At 51.6% G+C, this 20440-nt stretch overlaps 1 protein-coding gene across 1 annotated transcript in view; it reads left to right on the plus strand.

Moving 5' to 3' along the window:
- Positions 1-359: 359 nt before the first annotated feature.
- The window catches only part of LOC136853964 (mitochondrial ribosome-associated GTPase 1), a 194012-nt gene continuing 173931 nt past the window's right edge, over positions 360-20440 (plus strand). Inside the window, exon 1 of the mRNA XM_067129862.1 lies at positions 360-497. The gene's annotated coding sequence lies outside the window, so the exon portion shown is untranslated. The remainder of the gene's footprint in view (positions 498-20440) is intronic.

The following is a 20440-nucleotide window of genomic DNA, read 5'->3' on the forward strand; positions in this document are numbered from 1 at the left end:
ATATATATATATATATATATATATATATATATATATATAGTATGTATAATGTGTCATAATTTTGTATACGAGTTATAAAAGTGAAAATGGAAAAATGCGGAGACTGTAATGGGAGGGGTAAGATGGCCGCTCAGAACGTACATCAGATTCACCGAGTCGTCGGTCACTGGAAAATTAACCAGTCCACGACGGTCTGTGTGAATCAGCTGACGGTGACTGTCAACAACACCAACAACAACCATTCCAGTCAGTTGATGGATCGGTCGGATAGTGAAGAGATGTTTCGGTGTCCGTGAGCCGTAGAGAGTGAGTATATAACCCATCATAACAGACGGTGGGGACGTGAATGTGTTGAAACAGCGCCGTCATTACGATGTCGGAAGAAGGCGACGAGACGGAGAGCATAGAAGACATGCAGGTGCCCGAGAGAGACGTCTCCTGGCCGTCGGGGTGGGAAGACGCCAGCACCCACGTGGAGGCGGATCCCGACCCCCATGGTACCTACCGTGCACTTTCCTTGTCCCTGTTATGGTTCTGTTGTGCTCGTTTTGGAGGCTGTTGAGACAATCCGGGCCTCTCCCGAAATGCCGTGTCCTGAGGACCTCCTCGCCTCCCTAACCCGACTCAGGTCTTCCCCTTGCCCCCCCCCGGACCCCACTCCCCCCAAGCAACGCTGAGTATTCCCGTCTCCCTACTCCGCACGGGCCTCCTCCCCCAATTTTAGCCGAGGCAGGGACCTAGTGTAGGCTAGAGAGACCTGCCGGGCGGCGAGACGGTAACCTTTACGGGAGCCGGGTCAAGGTGCAGCACCCTAAGTCAGGTTAGGAAGGGAAGGTTTGGGCAGGCAAGGACGCAGCATTCTAGGAAAGGTCAGGTTTGTTTGCGTCGGCGGAACTCGTGACGGGGTAACTCGACTTTCGTCATTTTTTGTGTGGTAGAATTCTACTTTAAGCCGTCGTGACGGTTTGGACTTGAAAATATCATTTGTTACACAAATATAGACCTTTTGTTCTTTACAGTAGGATAAGCTTGCGAACGAGAGCTAGAATGGCCGTTAACTTTCAGATAAGGTCGTTGGCTACCGACAGTAGGGAGGAAGCCTCCCACCCACTCGTCAATCCACTCCATTTCACTTTCAGCCGCCGTTGAGTCAAGACATCTGCCCTCTTTGCCCAACTGCCGTTCAACGTTCTTTGTTCCGACACGATATGCAAACCATTTGTCCTTTACATTAGGAATTATTGTTCCGACACAATATACAAACCCTCAGTCCTTTACATTAGGGATTACTTTCAGGCGTAGGCTGGAAACGGCCGTTGAACTTCAAACAAGGTGGTTAGGCAGTTAACTACTGTCCGGGAGGCGGGAGTCCCGCCTGCCCGGATGTAAACATTCCAATTTGCTTTCGGCCGTCGTAGCGCACGGCCGTTGTTCTTCGTCGCTCTCTGCCTGACTGCTCTTCTTTTTCATCATTTTGGTGGGAAAACTTACTTTTTTGTTTTGATCATGGGTAAACCAACCAAGCCTTCCTATCCCCAGCGTGTATGTCCCGGGGTGGGAGGGAAAAAATGTAGCTCTTTTCGATCTAGCGTCGATGCGGACCCACACGCTCTGTGCCCATCTTGCAGGGGGAGTGTGTGTTCGCGAGACGCTCCCTGTAGTGAGTGTTGCTCTTGGTCCCCCGAGCAATGGAGGAAGTTCGAGGGGAGGAGACGTTACCGTCATAAGCCTACCAAGGAGTTGTCTGAGGGAAATATGCCCCCGACGACTCCGTTCGTGGCAAATGTGTCGGGTTTGTTTCTCCCTCCCGGCGAGCTTCCCCTTCTTGCTCCCTCTCCTTCAGGTTAGGACTCCCCCTCCCCTTCCTCTTTAGTTGCATTGTTTGTGGAAGGGCGCAGGGGAGAGTTGGACCGGGACATCCTCTCGGAGGTCTCTTCCCGTTCTGGAGGGGAGTTTTGTTCCGACGCAATATACAAACCCTCGGTCCTTTACATTAGGAATTACTTTCAGGCGTAGGCTGGAAACGGCCGTTAAACTCTTGAGCAAGGTGGTTAGGCAGTAACTACCTCCAGGTAGGCGGGGATACTCGCCTGCCCGGATGTAAACATTCCAGTTGTTCCGACACAATATACAAACCCTCGGTCCTTTACATTAGGAGATACTTTCAGGCGTAGGCTGGAAACGGCCGTTAAACTCTTGAACAAGGTGGTTAGGCAGTAACTACCTCCAGGTAGGCGTGGATACCCGCCTGCCCGGATGTAAACATTCCAGTTTGCTTCCGGCCGTCAGCTGTTGCTGACGTATTTTTTGTTCTCTCTGCTGACTGTCGTTAAGCTCTTACGGTGGGATCTTTCTGTATTTTTGTTTATATATTGCGTGTGTTTGATATTTGGTAATACAAACCCACGATTTGTGATAACCTTGTGTAAGCCGTCGTTCCCTGCCTGTGTCTTGGGTTTGACGGCCAAGGGCATAACTGGAGTAGCGTAACCAAGTGGTAATGCTTCTCTCCAGCGGCCCTTTACGTAAATATTGGAGGCGCCCCTGTACTTTCGGGATTAGTTTGGGACGCTTTTTCTTCACTTCCCCTACATCCATCGGGGCGTAAGATTAGTCCCTTCTTGGGCTTCCGCCCTCCGTGTGTAAGGGGCATCACTAATTTCTTCCTTCTTTTGCTGAGTGTTTGTCTCCGCCTGCGTTTAGAGATTTGCGGGCTGAGTGGGAGGTTACGGGCGTCGTCGATAAGTTCCGCTTCCACGGCGCCCTTGGTGGCCTCCCCTCTGTCCTTTTTCTCTTCCCGTAGGTTCTTCCTTCTCTCTCCTTCTTCGCCCTCTTCGCCTCGCTCGTCGGGTGAAGACAGAGGGGGGGAGGAGCGAGCAACCTCGTCTAGAGTAACTCCTAACGCTGCGTAGGGCTGTTCCCCTTGTAGCGGGAGGAGCCTCCTCTACTAATCATATTTGTTTTTCTTTCAGGTTGACAGTGAGCATTGCAGAGACAGCAGTAGTTGGCTGGATATCATATATCAAGAATATCTTGCATGAAGCAGTCCCGACTTTCATTCAGTGTTGCTTCGGGATCGACCACAATACCTGATTAGATGACATATTACCACGTCGGGATCGCTCTGACTCTGTTCCGCTGATGTAGTTCGATCGCTGTCATTGCTGGTTTTCATGTATGCTGTTGCAATGCTTCCTGCGTATCTGTGGTCTATCTGCTCCTGCTGTTCCCTGTGTTTTGCTCAGTGTCAACTCTACACAGTCTCTGGGCTGCTCTCCTGGTCTCCTGCCGCAGCCGCCCTGATCGCTCCTGTCGATGCTGGTGACTTTCAATGACACTCTGTCTGTTGCATTAGCTCCTGCCTTCCGAACAGCTAACGTAGCTCCTGCATCAAATGTCCTGATCGTGCCCGCTTCTTCTCCTAGTGGTCGTGCCCGGGCCACTTCCGTTGTGTTCCTGCCTGCTGCCATCCTGTGAAGACCATCCTGTAGAAGATGTTGGCGTGAAGGGAAGGAAGTCGCCTTGTGGAAGTGACGTTCCTGGCCGTTGCATAGCTCCTGCTCTCCGAACCTTTGCCGTAGCTCCTGCATCGGCTGTCCTGATCATTCCTGCTGCTCTGGCGGTCGTGCCCGGGCCGCTTCCGTGCGTTCCTGCCAGCTGCCCCAGAGGTTACGATGTCCGCCATCCTGTAGAAGATGTCGGCGTGAAGATTTAGGAAGTGGTCCTGTTGAGGTGATTTTCCTGGCCGTTGCAGTAGCTCCTGCCCTCCGATCTGCTGCTGTAGCTCCTGCATCGGCTGTCCTGATCATGCTTTCTCTGGTGGTGGTCCGTTGTGTTCCTGCCGGACTACCCTGGAGGTTACGATGTTTCGTGTCTACCATCCTGTAGAAGATGTGGGAGTGGAGATGAAGGAAGCTGTCCTGTGGAAGTAGCCGCCGTCTTCTTCATCTTATCTTCGATTTCGTCTTCTGCTGCGTCTTCCCTTCCTCTCCCGAGGTCCTGGGGGTCCCGAGAATCGGACAGACCTTCATCGGCCGAAGGAAGGATGCTGCTTCTTCCCTTGATGCCCTTGGACATTTAGGGACTGCCTCCTTCCGAGGAGGCAGTGGGTCTCTCGTTGGCTCTTCCCGACCTTCGGGTTAGGGAACCGATTCGCATAGCCGTGGGTTTTGTGTTTGGGCTCCGTGGGCGCGCAGACCTCAGTTTGCGATCCCGTTCCCGAGTCTTAGAGGTTCCGCCTCTAAGATGGGGGCTGCTTCGGGCGCTCATTCACGAGCCGCTTCGAGTGCTCGAGATTCTATGGAATATCGAGTATCCCGATCTGGTCTGGAGAGATTTTCCTGGGCCCAGTTCGGGAGCAGTGCGAGAGAAAGGGCCGAGGCACCCAGGTGTCTCGGTTCCTCTTCCTGCCAGCACCGCAAGCGCTCCCCGAGTGTTTGCCAGTGCTCGGTCGGGTTCCCAGCCTGGTGTCTCGAACCTCTCGGTTCGAACACCAGAAGAAGCAGGGAAGAGATTCACTTTGGGAGTCCTGCGGGACTTCTAAGGGACTGACTCTCTTCCGGGAGACAAGTTTCTCGCGATTTCCGCATTTTCCTGTGGGATCTTGCGTTTCGGGGGCCGCGAGAGCACGGCCTCTCGAGGCCATTCCCTCGTTGCCAGTCTTGGAAGTCTGCATCTAAGACTGGTTCTGTGCTTGGCTCTTTTAATCTATTAGGTAACAAAGCAGCCGCTCCCGATTTTCGGAAGTCTCGTGGGTAGCTCGAATTCTATGAATCACGAGCGCTCTCCTTACGAGAGGCATAGGACGAGAGAAAGTGCCGAGACACCCAGGTGTCTGGTTGCCGAGACACCCAGGTGTCTGGTTGCCGGGACGCCCAGGTAGACACCCAGGTGTCTGGTTGCCGAGACACCCAGGTGTCTGGTTGCTGGGACGCCCAGGTAGACACCCAGGTGTCTGGTTGCGGGACGCCTTGTGTCTGGTTGCCGGGACACCCAGGTGTCTGGTTGCCGAGACACCCAGGTGTCTGGTCGCCGGGACACCCAGGTGTCGGTGTACCGCGACGCCAGGTGTCTCGATTCTGCCCGCCAGCTGCTTCGGTTGCTCGGGGGGCTTCGTTCTTGTGTCTCGAACTTTAGGGTTCGAGCATGCAAGATAGCAGACACAGAATTCCCCTTGAACCTTCTTCTCGAGGGCCTTGGCCTCGGTTTCGCCCTCGAAGGAGTTTAGAGTTCGGGAAACTAGCAATTGTTCACAGCAGACGAGTCTGGCCTGCCCAGTTATGAGTCTGGCTCTGGCTTCGGCTCGGCTCGACTTGGCTTGCCAGACTGGCTCGGCTCGACTCGACATGGCTTGCCAGACTGGCTCGGCTCGACTTGACTCGGCTTGCCAGACTGGCTTGGCTCGCTTTGCTCGCCCCATCTCGCCTGCCTCCCAGTCTGCCGCATACCGACCAGCTGGATCGCGTTCTCGTGATCGGCTCGGCTCGGCTCGGCCCTACTCGGTTTTTTCCGATTCGGGTTCTCGTGTATGCTCGAGTGAATTTTTTGCTCTTCCCAGGAAAGCACTTTGCCACGGCATAGGTGCTCTTCTTTCCCCGTGTGGCAGTAATCTCCTTCGGTTGATTATTGCTCACGGTCCGCCTCTCCTGCTTATCATTCTGGCAGGACAGGTAGGGCTACTCTTTTCTCCTCACCTCTCTTCTCCTCTCGGTTGTTCCGAGAGGAGCAAGACGGACAGAGAGAGCTCCGACGAAATTTTCTTTCGGAGTTCGGCTGCCTGGCGTGCTTTGGGTATCGGTCCCCCGATTCTCTCGTATTATAACCAGGTAGCTGAGAAGGGTTTCATGGGATCTGTCAAGGTCTCCCTCCAAGGGGAGAAGTACAGGAGTTTCACGCCATCGGAACAGCGAGGGTCTTCCTCTTCAAGTTGCGATCGCCCCGTGTTCTCGGGAACTTTGCGCTGATTCGTCGGCGCGAGGATCCCTGGGACAGGACCGCGGCTCCCCAATGAATAACCTTCATCACTTGCAACCCTTGCAGTTTCTGAGGGCCGAGAATGTCAGGGACCGCCGCGTCCTGTCTTCCGAGAAACGTTCTCGACCTGATGGATTCTTTTCTTCGATGGAGTTAATTCAGGTCGAAACACCAAACTTCCACCCCTGCCTCGGCAGAATATGAATTCTTCTTGCCTCGGAGGGTCTTGCTGACCACAGTTTTTGGGCAATTCTGGTGCTAAGAAGAAGGACTTTGTCCCAATTTTAATCTCCAGTTTCGTAAGTCCCGAGTTGGCTCGACCCTTGGGAACGAACCTTTACTTGGTTCTGCCTTTCTCTTTCAGAGATTTGCCAGATACCCTGGTAATCAAGGTTCCCACCAGGGCACTGCCTTGTCCTTTGGACAATGGCCAAGAATTTTGGGTCTTATCATTTCAACTCGACCTTGGGTTCAAGCCAGCCCACCTCAACTCCTTAGCTAAGAAGTCCTAGGCTTCAGAAGAAGATTGCAACTGCTGATGCCTGGACAAAATGATGCTTATCGAGTCTCTGGAGCTGGCAGCAACATTGCCAAGACCTGGGAATGGATTCCTTCAGGAGAAGTATCTATTTCCCTTAGGTCTCGGCAATTCTTTCCATCGCCTCTCCCACCACCTGCTCCCGATTCGGGAAATGCCAGCCGGCTAGAGCTAATTGTCTCGGTTCCCTGTCATCTTGCAGAAGCTTCCCATGGTGGAAAATGGAAGTCTGCTTCCTTTTGCCCGTTCTTTCCTCTTCGAGGTATGAGGAAAGAGTTAGGCTAATGCTTGATTATAGGAACCTTCGAATATGCCTTCATATTTCCCTCAAATCTTGTGTCTACTCACAGATTCACAGGTTGAGAATAGGCGCACACTGGTAAAGACCTTGTCTTGAATTTGTGCGACCGAGATGATTAGTACCTTCCGTCACCGTCCTGGGCTCAGGGCAGCCTTTTGGCCATCCGAGAATCCAGGATGGGTTTTATGACACTCACTGGTTTCATTGAACAATAAAACCACAGTAGTGACTTTTGTCGACAAACAGGAGGCAATCGTTTTTTCCCCTGTTTTATCTGGACATTTGAAGGTACTCGAGTGTTGTTCTATTGCACACTCGACAGCTCAATTAACCAGATGCATCCCTGGTGGGGATGTATTGGTAGGCAAGCCTGGCCTCGGGTTTGAGTGATCGGGACAGAACATGCTGCTCACTCTTTTTTTCACGAAGACTCATACAGAGACTGCTGGACTGAGAAATCCCTACCGTCCTTCTGTTGCCTCCCTGCACACAAGTCAGTAGTGTTTTCTCGCTCCCTCATACCAGACCAGGGGCGGCTCTGTTGAGGCATGCTGTCTTTTGGTGAAAACTCTATATCAACGTTTTTTCCCTCCGTATTTGTCCGTTTCGCTAGGGGTTCACAAACATTGCTCACCCCGAGTTACAGACAAATACTTAAAGACTTCCCTCCTTCCGACCTGATTGCCGAGGCATCGAGAAGAATTCGCTTGACCCATCCTCCTGTGCAGCTACACAAGAAGCGGTTCTTGAGGCAGTACATCCCTGTGGGTTCAGGACTGGGAGACTTTCCAGCTTTCCTTGCAAGCACAGGCTTTCTCGCTGAGCGGCAACAGATATAGCTGGATATCCCTTGAAGTCCTCTGCAACACTGTCCCAGGGACTGGATCCGTCTTCGCTGGTGGTGTCGTTGTCGGAACTTCTTCCCGGGTCAGAGTCGCTTGTCAAGTCTGGACTTCCTCGTCTTCTCCGCCGAGGGCTGCTTCTCTCCCCTTTCAGTTTTGAAGAATGTAGGCCCTTGCGACCTAGTCTTCTATCTGAAGTAGCCTTCGTCTCCTTAGTCGAGAGTTAGCTACGGACGAGAAGCTTCTTCAGTCATGCTGTCCCAGGGAATGTTTCCTGGGTGGCATGCGGCTCTCGTTTAGGGTTCCTGTCCGTGCTCTGCACTCGCCCTTTTTTTGAGAATCGTCGGATAGAGATATGCCCTCTTAGGTCCATCTCTCATCTTACCCTGGCCTTGGCGTAGAAGATGGAAGAACAGGGTGGGGATCATCCTTCTCGGATGTCGTAGGTGGACTCCAAATCCATTGGCATCGACTGTTGGGTTCGAGTCCTTCTTGTTCCCCTCCTCCTTGACTTTGTATCGATGATCCAGATCATTCGTTACTTTGTCCTATTGGGAGCTGTGGTACTTTCCCGAAAGGTTCGACATTCCTAACCTGGATGTCGTCAACGTTTTCGCCAGTACTGTCTCTCCCAAGGAAGAAGTGTCTAAGGGCACATCTTCCTCCTGACTTCGTGAAGCGATCAAGGAGGTACTTGGCAGCTGATGACAACGATACCGGTACCTTTCACCCGAGAGCTCACAAAGTCGATGGCTTGGTCCATCCTCGCATTCCGGAAGAATATGTCGGTACCACAGGAGCTGAAGGCGGGTGTGTGGTCCCAACAGACTACCTTCACCTCCTTCTACCTCTGGGATGTTGCACACAAGTCCTTGGACACTTTTTCCTTGGGTCCTGTGGTGGCTGCTCAACAAGTTGTGTAGCTTATCCAGCTCCCTTAACGGGACAGGATTGCATCTCGCCTATGTTGTAATCTGTGATGGGGAGAATGGAGGTTGAGTGACTGGCCTCTCTTCTTTCTCCCCATCCTGGCTCTCTTCCCACGGGCAGGGAGCGGAAATGCCGTTACAAGCTGGACCGGGCGATCGAGGCAGATAAGCGCATAACAGGAGCTCCGTTCTATTTCCGTTAAGGTTAATAGAAACAACCCCACTCCTTCCTCTTGCAAGGGGAGGAAGGAGACCATGACTATGAGACAACCCAATGCTTGTATTTGCCTTATTGTCATCCGACGTCAAATTCTTCCTAGCCTACTTTGCATGAACTGACGTTTCCTCTTTCATGCAAAGGGACCCAGAAGTCTGACAACTGATCCTGCGTTTCTTACAACCCGATCTTTTGTCAGAGGCAGTTTTTCCCTTCCTCGCTCTCACGACCAGGAAGGGAAGACAAGGTGGTGAACTCCAGTCAGTTCAGAGAGACTTTCTCAGATTCCTCCCTCCAATAAGTGAGTCTCCTAATGTAAAGGACCGAGGTTTGTATATTGTGTCGGAACAAATAACAATTTTTAAAGTAAATTGTATTTTTCCTAACTATACAAACCCGAGGTCCTTTACAATTATGCCCACCTCATGCCACCCCTCAATCTGTACCTGGGCCAAAAGGCAAACTGGAATGTTTACATCCGGGCAGGCGGGTATCCCCGCCTACCTGGAGGTAGTTACTGCCTAACCACCTTGTTCAAGAGTTTAACGGCCGTTTCCAGCCTACGCCTGAAAGTATCTCCTAATGTAAAGGACCTCGGGTTTGTATAGTTAGGAAAAATACAATTTACTTTAAAAATTGTTATTTTGCTTTCGGCCGTCATGCGTTGCTGACGTGTTTTCGGTTCTCTCTGCCTGATTGTCGTTAAGCTCTTATTATCCTCAGGTGATCTTCTTTCTGTATTTTTGTTTATATATACGTGTGTTTGATATTTGTTAATACAAACCCACGATTTGTGATAACCTTGCATAAGCCGTTCGTTCCCTGCCTGTGTCTTGGGTTTGAATTTCCAAGGGCATAACTGGAGAATAAGCGTAACCAAGTGGTAATGCTTCTCTCCAGCGCCCTTTAAAAAATACTGAAGGCGCCCTGTACTTTCGGAGATATAGTTTGGGACACAGTATCTTCACTCCCCTACATCCATCGGGACGTAAGAGTTAGTTCCCTTCTTGGGCTTCCGCCCTCCGTGTGTAAGGGGCATCACTAATTTCTACCTACTTATGCTGAGTGTTACTCGCCACCTGCGCTTAGACATTTGCGGGCCAAGTTGGGGGGTTACGGGCGTCGTCGATAAGTTCCGCTTCCACGGTGCCCTTGGTGGCCTCCCCTCTGTCCTTTTTTCTCTTCCCGTAGGTTCTTCCTTCTCCCCTTAGTAGATCTCTCTCCTTCGCCCTCTTGATCACTTAATAATCGGACCCAAGACCGGGCCTCATCTAGAGTACCTCCTCCCGCTGCATAGGACTGTTCCCCTTGTGAAGAGGAGGGCCTCCCTCTACTAATCATCTTTGTTTTTCTTTCAGGTTGACAGTGAGCATCGCAGAGATTCACAGCAGTAGTTGGCTGGATTCATCAAGAATATCTTGCATGAAGCAGTCCCGACATTCATTCAGTGTTGCCAATCGACCACAATACCTGATTAGATGACATATTTCCATGTCGGGATCGCTCTGACTCTGTTCCCGCCATATGTAGATCGATCGCTGTCATTGCTGGACTTCATTTATGCTGTTGCAATGCTTCCTGCGTATCCGTGGTCCATCTGCTCCTGCTGTTCCGTGTTATGCTCTTGTCAACTCGACAACAGTCTCTGGGCTGCTCTCCTGGTCTCCTGCCGCAGCCGCCCTTATCGCTCCTGTTGCTGCTGGTGACTTTCAAATGACATTCTGTCCGTTGCAGTAGCTCCTGCCTTCCGAACCGCTTCGTAGCTCCTGCATCAAATGTCCTGATCGTGCCCGCTTCTTCTCCTAGTGATCGTGCTATTGGCGCTTTCCGTTGTGTTCCTGCCAGCTGCCCTGGAGGTTACGATGTCTGCCATCCTGTAGAAGATGTTGGCGTGAAAATCTTGGAAGTGGCCTTGTGGAAGTGAACGTTCCTGGCCGTTGCATAGCTCCTGCTCTCCCCTTTGCCGTTTGCTCCTGCATCGGCTGTCCTGAACATTCCTACTGCTTCTGGCGGTCATGCCGGGGCCGCTTCCGTCGTTTCTGCCAGCTGCCCCAGAGGAAATCATTTGTCCGCCATCCTGTAGAAGATGTCGGCATGAAGATGTAGGAAGTCGTCCTGCTGAGGTGATGTTCCTGGCCGTTGCAGTAGCTCCTGCCTTCCAATTGCTGCCGTGAGCTCCTGCATCGGGTGTCCTGATCATGCTTTTCCTGGTGGTGGTGTCCTGGCTGCGTCCGTTGTGTTCCTGCCGGACTACCCTGGAGGTTACGATGGACAGGATTCTGTCCACCATCCTGTAGAAGATGTCGGAGTGGAGTGATAGGAAGCCATCCTGTGGAAGTAGCCGCCGTCCTCTTCATCTTATCTTCGATTTGAATCTTCTGCTATCTTCCCTTCCTCTCCCGAAAAGGGGTCCTGAGAATCGGACAGACCTCCATCAGCCAAAGGAAAGGAATGCTGCTTCTTCCCCCTTGATGCCCTTGGACGTCTAGGGACTGCCTCCTTCCGAGGAGGCAGTGGGCCTCCCCAACCTTCAGGCAGTTAGGAAACCGATTGGCATAGCCGTGGGTTTTTGTGTTTGGAAGCCACTTTCCACAGGCGGAGGAACCTCAGTTTGCAATCCTGTTCCCGAGTCTTAGAGGTTCCGCCTCTAAGATGGGGTTGCTCTCAGCGCTGATTTAGATCAATTGTCAGGCTATTTGCTCGAGATTCTATGGAATATCAGTATCCCGATCTGGTCTGGAGAGATTTTCCTGTGCCCAGTTTCTGAGCAGTGCGAGAAAAGGCTGAGGCACCCAGGTGTCTTGGCTCCTCTTCCTGCCAGCACCATAAGCGCTCCCAGTGTTTGCCATTGTTGGTCGGGTTCCCAGCCTGGTGTCTTGATCCTCTCGGTTCCCAACACCAGAAGTAGCAGGAAGAGATTCACTTTGTGAGTCCTGCAAGACTTCTAAGGGACTGACTCTCTTCCGGGAGACAAGTTTCTCTTGTTGACCGATTCGCATTCTCCTGTGGGATCTTGCGTTTTTCCTTTTCTTCTAACGGCCTCTTCCACGCCCTCGTTGCCAGTCTTGGAAGTCTGCGTCTAAGACTGGTTCTGTGCTCATTCTTCTTTTGATCTATTAGGAAACAAAGCCGCTCTCGATTTTCAAGTCTCGTGGGTAGCTCGAATTCTATGAATCACTTCTGCTCCTCCTTTGAGGCACAGGACGAGAGAAAGTGCTGAGACATCCAGGTGTCTGGTTGCTGGGACACCCAGGTGTCGGGGTGCCGTGTTTCAGGTGTTTGTGGACAAAGAGTACTGCCCTCCAGCTGCTTCATTTGCTCGGGCGGGCTTCTTCTTGTGTCCTCGAACTTTAGGGTTTGAGCACGCAGGATAGCAGACACAGAATTCCCCTTTGAACCTTCTTCTCGAGGGGCCTCGGCCTTTCCATTCTCCAGAAGTTTAGAGTTCCCTTTCTCTAGCAATTGTTCACAGCAGACCAGATCCAGCCTGCCCAGTTATGATTGTGTTGGCGCAATTGGCTCGGCTCGGCCCCGGTCGCACTTATGAGACTGGCTCTGCTCAACTCGGCTTGCCAGACTGGCTCAGCTCAGCTCGACTCGACTTGGCTGCCAGACTGGCTCGGTTCGCCCCACCTGCCTCCCAGTCCGCCGCATTGACCACCAGCTGGATCGCGTTCTTCGTGATCGGCTCATGGTTTTGATATACCGGTTTTTTCCGATTCAGGCTTGGCTATGTTCGAGTGAACTTTTTTGCTCTTCCCAGGAAAGCGCTTTGCCACGGCACAAGTGCTCTTCTTTCCCCGTGTGGCAGTAATCTCCTTCGGTTGATTATCACTCTCGGTCTCCCTCTCCTGCTTATCATACTGGCAGGACAGGTAGGGATACTCTTTTCTCCTCACCTGTTCTCTTCTCCTCTCAGTTGTTCCAAGAGGCGCGAGACGGACAGAGAGAGCTCCACGAAATTTTCTTTTCAGAGTTCAGCTGCCTGGCGTGCTTAATGGGTCGGTCCCCCAATTCTTCAGCTATTATAACCAGGTAGCCGAGGAGGGGTTTCATGGGATCTCTCAAGGTCCCCCTCCAAGGGGAGAGGTACAGGAGTTTCACGATCGGAAACAGCGAGGGTCTTCCTCTTCAAGTTACAATTACCCACGTGTTCTCAAAACTTAGCGCCGATTCGTCACTAATAAGGATCCCCAGGACAGGACCGCGGCTCCCCCAATGAATAACCTTCATCACTTGCAACCCTTGCAGTTTCCGAGGGGCCAAGAGTGTCAGGGACAGCCGTGGTCCTGGCTTCTGAAAGCGTTCTCGACCTGATGAATTCTTTTCTTCGAAGGAGTTAATTTAGGTCGAGACACCAAGCTTCCACTCCTGCCTCGACAGAATATGAATTCTTCTTGCCTGGGAGGGTCTTGCTCTAGACTGCAGTTTTTTGGCAATTCTGGTGCTAAGAAGAAGGACTTTGTCCCAATTGGATCTCCGGTTTCGTAAGTCCCGAGTTGGCTCGACCCAAGAACGAACCTTTACTTGGTTCTGCCTTTCTCTTTCAGAGATTTGCCAGATACCCCGGTAATCAAGGTTCCCACCAGGGCAATGACTTGTCCTTTGGACAATGGCCAAGGATTTTGGGTCTTAGTCATCTCAACTCGACCTTGAGTTCAAGCCAGCCCCCCTCAACCCCTTAGCTAAGAAGTCCTAGGCTTCAGAAGAAGATTGCAACTGCTGATGCCTGGACGAAATAATACTTATCGAGTGTCTGGAACTGGCAGCGACATGCCAAGACCTGGGAATGGATTCCTTCAGGAGAAGTATCTATTTCCCTTAGGTCTCAGCAATTCTTTCCATCGAACTTTCATCCCACCACCTCTCCCGTGCTCCCGATTCAAAAATGCCAGCCAGGCTAGAGCTAATTGCCTCAGGTACCCTGTCATCTTGCAGAAGCTTCCCCATGGTGGAAAATGGAAGTCTGCTTCCTTTTCCCTGTTCTTTCCTCTTCGATGTATGAGGAAAGAGTTAGGCTAATGCTTGATTGAAGGAACCTTCGAATATGCTTGCATATTCCCCTCACATCTTGTGTCTACTTACGGATTCACAGATTGAGGAATAGGCGCACACTGGTAAGACCTTGTCTTGAATTTGTGTGACCGAGACATTTAGTACCTTCTCGTCACCGTCCTGGGCTCAGGGCAGCCTTTTGGCTGTCCGAGAACTCAGGATGGGTTTTGTGGCACTCACTGGTTTCATTGAACAACAAAACCACAGTAGTAGCATTTGTCGACAAACAGGAGGCAATCGTTTTTTCCTCCTGTTTCATCTCAACATTTGAAGGTACTCGAGTGTTGTTCTATTGCACACTCGACAGCTCAATTAACCAGATGCATTCCTGGTGGGGATGTATTGGTAAGCAAGCCTGGCCTCGGGTTCGAGTGATCGGGACGGAACATGCTGCTCACTCTTTCTTAACGAAGATTCATGCAGAGACTGCTGGACTGAGAAATCCCTACCGTCCTTCTGTTGCCTCCTTGCACACAAGTCGGTAGTGTTTTCTCGCTGCCTCATACCAGACCAGGGGCCGCTCTGTTGAGGCATGCTGTCTTTTGGTGAAAACTTCGATATCGACGTTTTCTCCCTCCGTATTTGTCCGTTCCGCTAGGGGTTCTCAAGAACATTGCTCACCCCAAGTTACAGACAAATGCAGAAGAAGACTTCGCCTTCATCCGACCTGATTGCCGAGGCATCGAGAAGAATTCCGCTTGACCCATCCTCCTGTGCAGCTACACAAGAAGCGGTTCTTGAGGCAGTACATCCCTGTGTGTTCAGGACTTGGAGACTTTCCAGCTTTCCTTGCAAGCACAGGCTTTCTCTAGAGGTGTGGCAACGAATATAGCTGGATATCCCTTGAAGTCCTCTGCAACACTGTCTGAGGACTGGATCCGCCTTTTGGTGGTGGTGTCATTGTTTACCAACTTCTTGTCGGGTCAGAGTCGCTCATCAAGTCTGGACTTCCTGGTCTTCTCCGCTGAGGGCTTCTCTCCCTTTCATTTGTGAAGAACGTAGGCCCTTGCGACCTAGTCTTCTATGAAAGTAGCCTTCGTCTCCTCAGTCGAGTTAGCTACGGACGAGAAGCTTCTTCAGTCATGCTCTCCCAGGGAACTGTTTCCTGGGTGGCATGTACTCTCGTTTAGGGTTCCTGTCCGTGCTCTGCACTGATAAGCCCTACAAGAGTCGTCGGATAGAGATATGCCCTCTTAGGTCCATCTCTCATCTTACCCTGGCCTTGGCGTGAAGATGGAAGAACAGGGATGGGGATCATACCTCGACTCCTTCTCGGATGTCGTACATGGACTCGAATCCATTGGCATCGACTGTTCTATTCGAGTCCTTCTTGTTCCCCAGCCTCCTTGGACTTTGTATCGATGATCCAGATCATTCGTTACTTTGTCCTATTGGGAGCTGTGGTACTTTCGAAAGGTTCGACATTCCTAACCTAGATGTCGTCATATTTTTTTCACTAGTACTGTCTCTCCCAAGGAAGAAGTGTCTAAGACACATCTTCCTCCTGACTTAAATGAAGCGATCAAAGGAGGTACTTGGCAGCTGGCAGACGATGCGATACCGGTACCTTTCATCCGAGAGCTCACAAAGTCGATGGCTTGGTCCATCCCTCGCATTCGGAAGAATATGTCGGTCCACAGGTGCTGAAGGCGGGTGTGTCGTCCCAACAGACTACCTTCACCTCCTTCTACCTCCAGGATGTTGCACACAAGTCCTTGGACACTTTTTCCTTGGGTCCTGTGGTGGCTGCTCAACAAGTTGTGTAAATCCAGCTCCCCTAACAGGACAGGTTGCATCTCGCCTATGTTTATGTATTGTGATTGGGAGAATTAATGTTGAGTGACTGGCCTCTCTTCTTTCTCCCCATCCTGGCTCTCTTCCCACGGGCAGGAGCGGACATGCCGTTACAAGCTGGACCGAATCGATCGAGGCAGATAAGCACATAACAGGAGCTCCCGTTCTATTTCTGTTCAGGTTAATAGAAGCAACCCCACTCCTTCCTCTTGCTTGCAAGGGGAGGAAGGAGACCATGACTATGAGACAAACCCAATGCTTGTATTTGCCTTTTGTCATCCGACGTCAAATTCTTCTAGCCTACTTTGCATGAACTGACGTTTCCTCTTTCATGCAAAGGGACCCAGAAGTCTGACAACTGATCCTGCGTTTCTTAACCCGATCTTTTGTCAGAGACAGTTTTTCCTTCCTCCTCTCTCGACCAGGAAGGGAAGACAAGGTGGTGAACTCCAGTCAGTTCAGAGAGACTTTATCAGATTCCTCCCTCCAATCAGTGAGTCTCCTAATGTAAAGGACCGAGGGTTTGTATATTGTGTCGGAACAAATAACAATTTTTAAAAGTAAATTGTATTTTTCCTAACTATACAAACCCGAGGTCCTTTTCTTCAAGAAGAGTTTATGCCCACCTCATGCCACCCCTCAATCTGTACCTGGGCCTGGGCGAAAGGCAAATTGGAATGTTTACATGCGGGCAGGCGGGTATCCCCGCCTACTTGGAGGTAGTTACTGCCTAACCACCTTGCTCAAGAGTTTAACAGCCGTTTCCAGCCTACGCCTGAAAGCAATCCCTAATGTAAAGGACCTCGGGTTTGTATAGTTAGGAAAAATACAATTTACTTTTAAAAATTGTTATTTTGCTTTCGGCTGTCATGCGTTGCTGACGTGTTTTCGTTCTCTCTGCCTGACTGTCGTTAAGCTCTTATTATCCCGGTGGGATCTTTCTGTATTTTTGTTTATATATACGTGTGTTTGATACTTGTTAATACAAACCCACGATTTGTGATAACCTTGACAGCCTGTCGTTCCCCTGAATGTGTCTTGGGTTTGACCAAGGGCATAACTGGAGTAAGCGTAACCAAGTGGTAATGCTTCTCTCCAGCGGCCCTTTACGTAAATACTGAAGGTGCCCCTGTACTTTGGAGATATAGTTTGGGGCGCTATATTTCACTCCCCACATCCATCAGGGGTTTAAGGTTAGTTCCCTTCTTGGGTTTTTCCAGGCCCTCCGTGTGTAAGGGGCATCACTAATTTCTTCCTACTTATGCTGAGTGTTACTCGAGCTGACCTGCGCTTAGAGAATTGCCAACTCAGTGGGAGGTTGCAGGCGAATAGTCGATAAGTTCCGCTTCCACAGCGCCCTTGGTGGCCTCCCATCCTCCATCCTTTTTCTCTTCCCGTAGGTTCTTCCTTCTCCTCTTAGTAGATCTCTCTCCTTCGCCCTCTGAAGACCGGGGCGGGGGGAATCCCATCGGCGACCTCGTCTAGGAGTACCTCCTCCCTCCTGCGTCAGTAGGGCTGTTCCCCTTTTAGCGGGAGGAGCCTCCTCTACTAATCATCTTTGTTTTTCTTTCAGGTTGACAGTGAGCATCGCAGACACAGCAGTAGTTGGCTGGATACATCAAAGATATCTTGCATGAAGCAGTCCCGACATTCATTCAGTGTTGCTTCGGGATCGACCACAATACCTGATTAGATGACATATTTCCACGTCGGGATCGCTCTTACTCTGTTCCCGCCGATGTAGATCGATGGCTGTCATTGCTGGTTTTCATGTATGCTGTTGCAATGCTTCCTGCGTATCTGTGGTCCATCTGCTCCTGCTGTTCCCTGTGTTATGCTCTTGTCAACTCGACGACAGTCTGTGGGCTGCTCTCCTGGTCTCCTGCCACAGCTGCCCTGATCGCTCCTGCCGCTGCTGGTGACTTTCAAATGACATTCTGTCCGTTGCAGTAGCTCCTGCCTTCCGAACCGCTAACATAGCTCCTGCATCGGATGTCCTGATTGTGCCCGCTTCTTCTCCTATTGATCGTGCCTGGGGCCGCTTCCGTTGTGTTCCTGCCAGCTGCCCTGGAGGTTACGATGTCTACCACCCTGTAGAAGATGTTGGTGTGAAAGGGAAGGAAGTGGCCTTGTGGAAGTGACGTTCCTGGCCGTTGCAATAGATCCTGCCCTCCGAACCTTTGCCGTAGCTCCTGCATCGGCTGTCCTGATCATTCCTGCCGCTTCTGGCGGTCGTGCCCGGGGCTGCTTCCGTGTGTTCCTGCCAGCTGCCCCAGGGGTTACGATGTCCGCCATCCAGATGTCGGCGTGAAGATGTAGGAAGTCGTCCTGTTGAGGTGATGTTCCTGGCCGTTGCAGTTGCTCCTTCCTTCCGAACTGCTGCCGTAGCTCCTGCATCAGCTGCCCTGATCATGCCTGCTGCTTCTCCTGGTGGTGGTGTCCTGGCTGCGTCCATTGTGATCCTGCCAGACTACCCTGGAGGTTACGATGTTTCGTGTCCACCATCCTGTAGATGTCGGAGTGGAGGTGAAGGAAGCCGCCCTGTGGAAGTAGCCGCCGTCTTCTTATCTTCGATTTCGTCTTCTGCTGCGTCTTCCCTTCCTCTCCCGAGGTCCAAGGGGGTCCTGAGAATCGGACAGACCTCCGTCAGCCGAAGGAGAGGAATGCTGCTTCTTCCCCTTGATGCACTGTATGCCTAGGGACTGCCTCCTTCCAAGGAGGCAGTGGGTCTCTCGTTGGCTCTTCCCGACCTTCAGGTTATGAAACCGATTCAACATAGCCGTGGGTTTTGTGTTTGGAAGAGCAGGGAGGCGCGCAGACCTCAGTTTGCGATCCCGTTCCTGAGTCTTAGAGGTTCCACCTCTAAGATGGGGCTGCTGCTTTTCAACCTGACTTGTTCAGGCTGATTAGCTCTGAGTGCTCGAGATTCTGTGGAATATCCCATCCTGATCTGGTCTGGAGAGATTTTCCTGTGCCCAGTTCGGGAGCAGTGCGAGAGAAAGGGCCGAGGCACCCAGGTGTCTCGGCTCTCTTCCTGCCAGCACCGCAAGCACTCCCCGAGTGTTTGCCAGTGCTCGGTCAGGTTCCCAGCCTGGTGTCTCGATCCTATCGGTTCAAACATCAGAAGCAGGGAAGAGATTCACTTTGGAAGTCCTGCGGGACTTCTAAGGGACTGATTTTCTTCCGGGAGACAAGTCTCTCTCGTTGGCTCTTCCCACCCTCGGATGGGAACCGATTCGCATTCTCCTGTGGGATCTTGCGTTTAGGGGGCCGCGAGAGCGCTGCCTCTCGAGGCCACGCCCTTGTTGCCAGTCTTAGAAGTCTGCGTCTAAGACTGGTTCTGTGCTTGGCTCTTTAATCTATTAGGAAACAAAGCAGCCGCTCCCGATTTTTGGAAGTCTCGTTGGTAGCTCGAATTCTATGAATCACGGCGCTCTCCTTCACGAGGCACAGGAGAGAAAGTGCCGAGACACCCAGGTGTCTGGTTGCCAAGGAGCCACCCAGATGTCTGGGTGCCGAGACGCCAGGTGTCTCGATACTGCCCGCCAGCTGCTTTGGTTGCTCGGCCGGGCTTCATTCTTGTGTCTCGAACTTTAGGATTTGAGCATGCAAGATAGCAGACACAAATTCCCCTTTGAACCTTCTTCTCTCAGGGGCCTCGGCATCGAATGAGTTTAGAGTTCGGGAAACTAGCAATTGTTCACAGCAGACGAGTCCGGCCTGCCCAGTTCCGATTGTGTTCGGAAGAAACGAAAGAGTCCATTGGCTCAGCTCGCCCCGGTCGTGCTTCTGATGAGACTGGCTCGACACTGGGGAGGTCGGCTTATTCCGCCTGCCTCCCCCAGTCCGCCACATACCAACCAGCTGGATCGCGTTCGCGTGATCGGCTCGGCTTCCCAGTCCTACCGGTTTTTTCGATTCGGGTTCTCGGCTATGCTCAAGTGAACTTTTGCTCTTCCCAGGAAAGCGCTTTGCCAGGCAAAGTGCTCTCCTTTCCCGGTGGCAGTAATCTCCTTCGGTTGATTATCGCTCACGGTTCGCCTCTCCTGCTTATCTTACTGGCAGGAGAGGTAGGGGATACTCTTTCTCCTCACCTGTTCTCTTCTCCTCTCGGTTGTTCCGAGGGTGAGAGTCAAACAGTGAGAGCTCCAACAAAATTTTCTTTCAAGTTTCGGCTGCCTGGCGTGCTTTGGGTATCAGTCCCCGATTCTCTCGTATTATAACCAGTAGCCAAGGAGGGGTTTCATGGGGATCTGTCAAGGTCTCCCTCCAAGGGAGAGGACAGGAGTTTCACGCCTTGGAAACAGCGAGGTCTTCCTCTTCAGATTCAATCGCCCCTGTTCTCGGAGAACTTTTCGCGCCAGATTCGTCAGCATGAGGATCCCGGGACAGGACCGCTGTTCCCCAGTGAATAACCTCCATCATCACTCGCAACCCTTGCAGTTACTGAGGGGCCGAGACCCAAGTGTCGGGGACCGCCATGGTCCTGGCTTCGAGAGCGTTCTCAACCTGATGAATTCTTTTCTTGAAGGACTTAATTCAGGTCGAGACACCAATATTCCACCCTTGCCTCGACAGAATATGAATTCTTCTTGCCTTGGAGGGTCTTGCCGACTGCAGTTTTTGGGCAATTCTGGTGCTAAGAAGGACTTTGTCCCAATTCGGATCTCGGTTTCAGTAAGTCCCAAGTTGGCTCAACCCTTAGGAAGAGAACCTTTACTTGGTTCTGCCTTTCTCTTTCAGAGATTTGCCAGGTACCTTGGTAATCAAGGTTCGTACTAGGGCACTGCC

This window comes from Macrobrachium rosenbergii, chromosome 28 (genome assembly GCF_040412425.1).
Source record: "Macrobrachium rosenbergii isolate ZJJX-2024 chromosome 28, ASM4041242v1, whole genome shotgun sequence".
Taxonomy (NCBI): Eukaryota; Metazoa; Arthropoda; class Malacostraca; order Decapoda; family Palaemonidae; genus Macrobrachium; species Macrobrachium rosenbergii.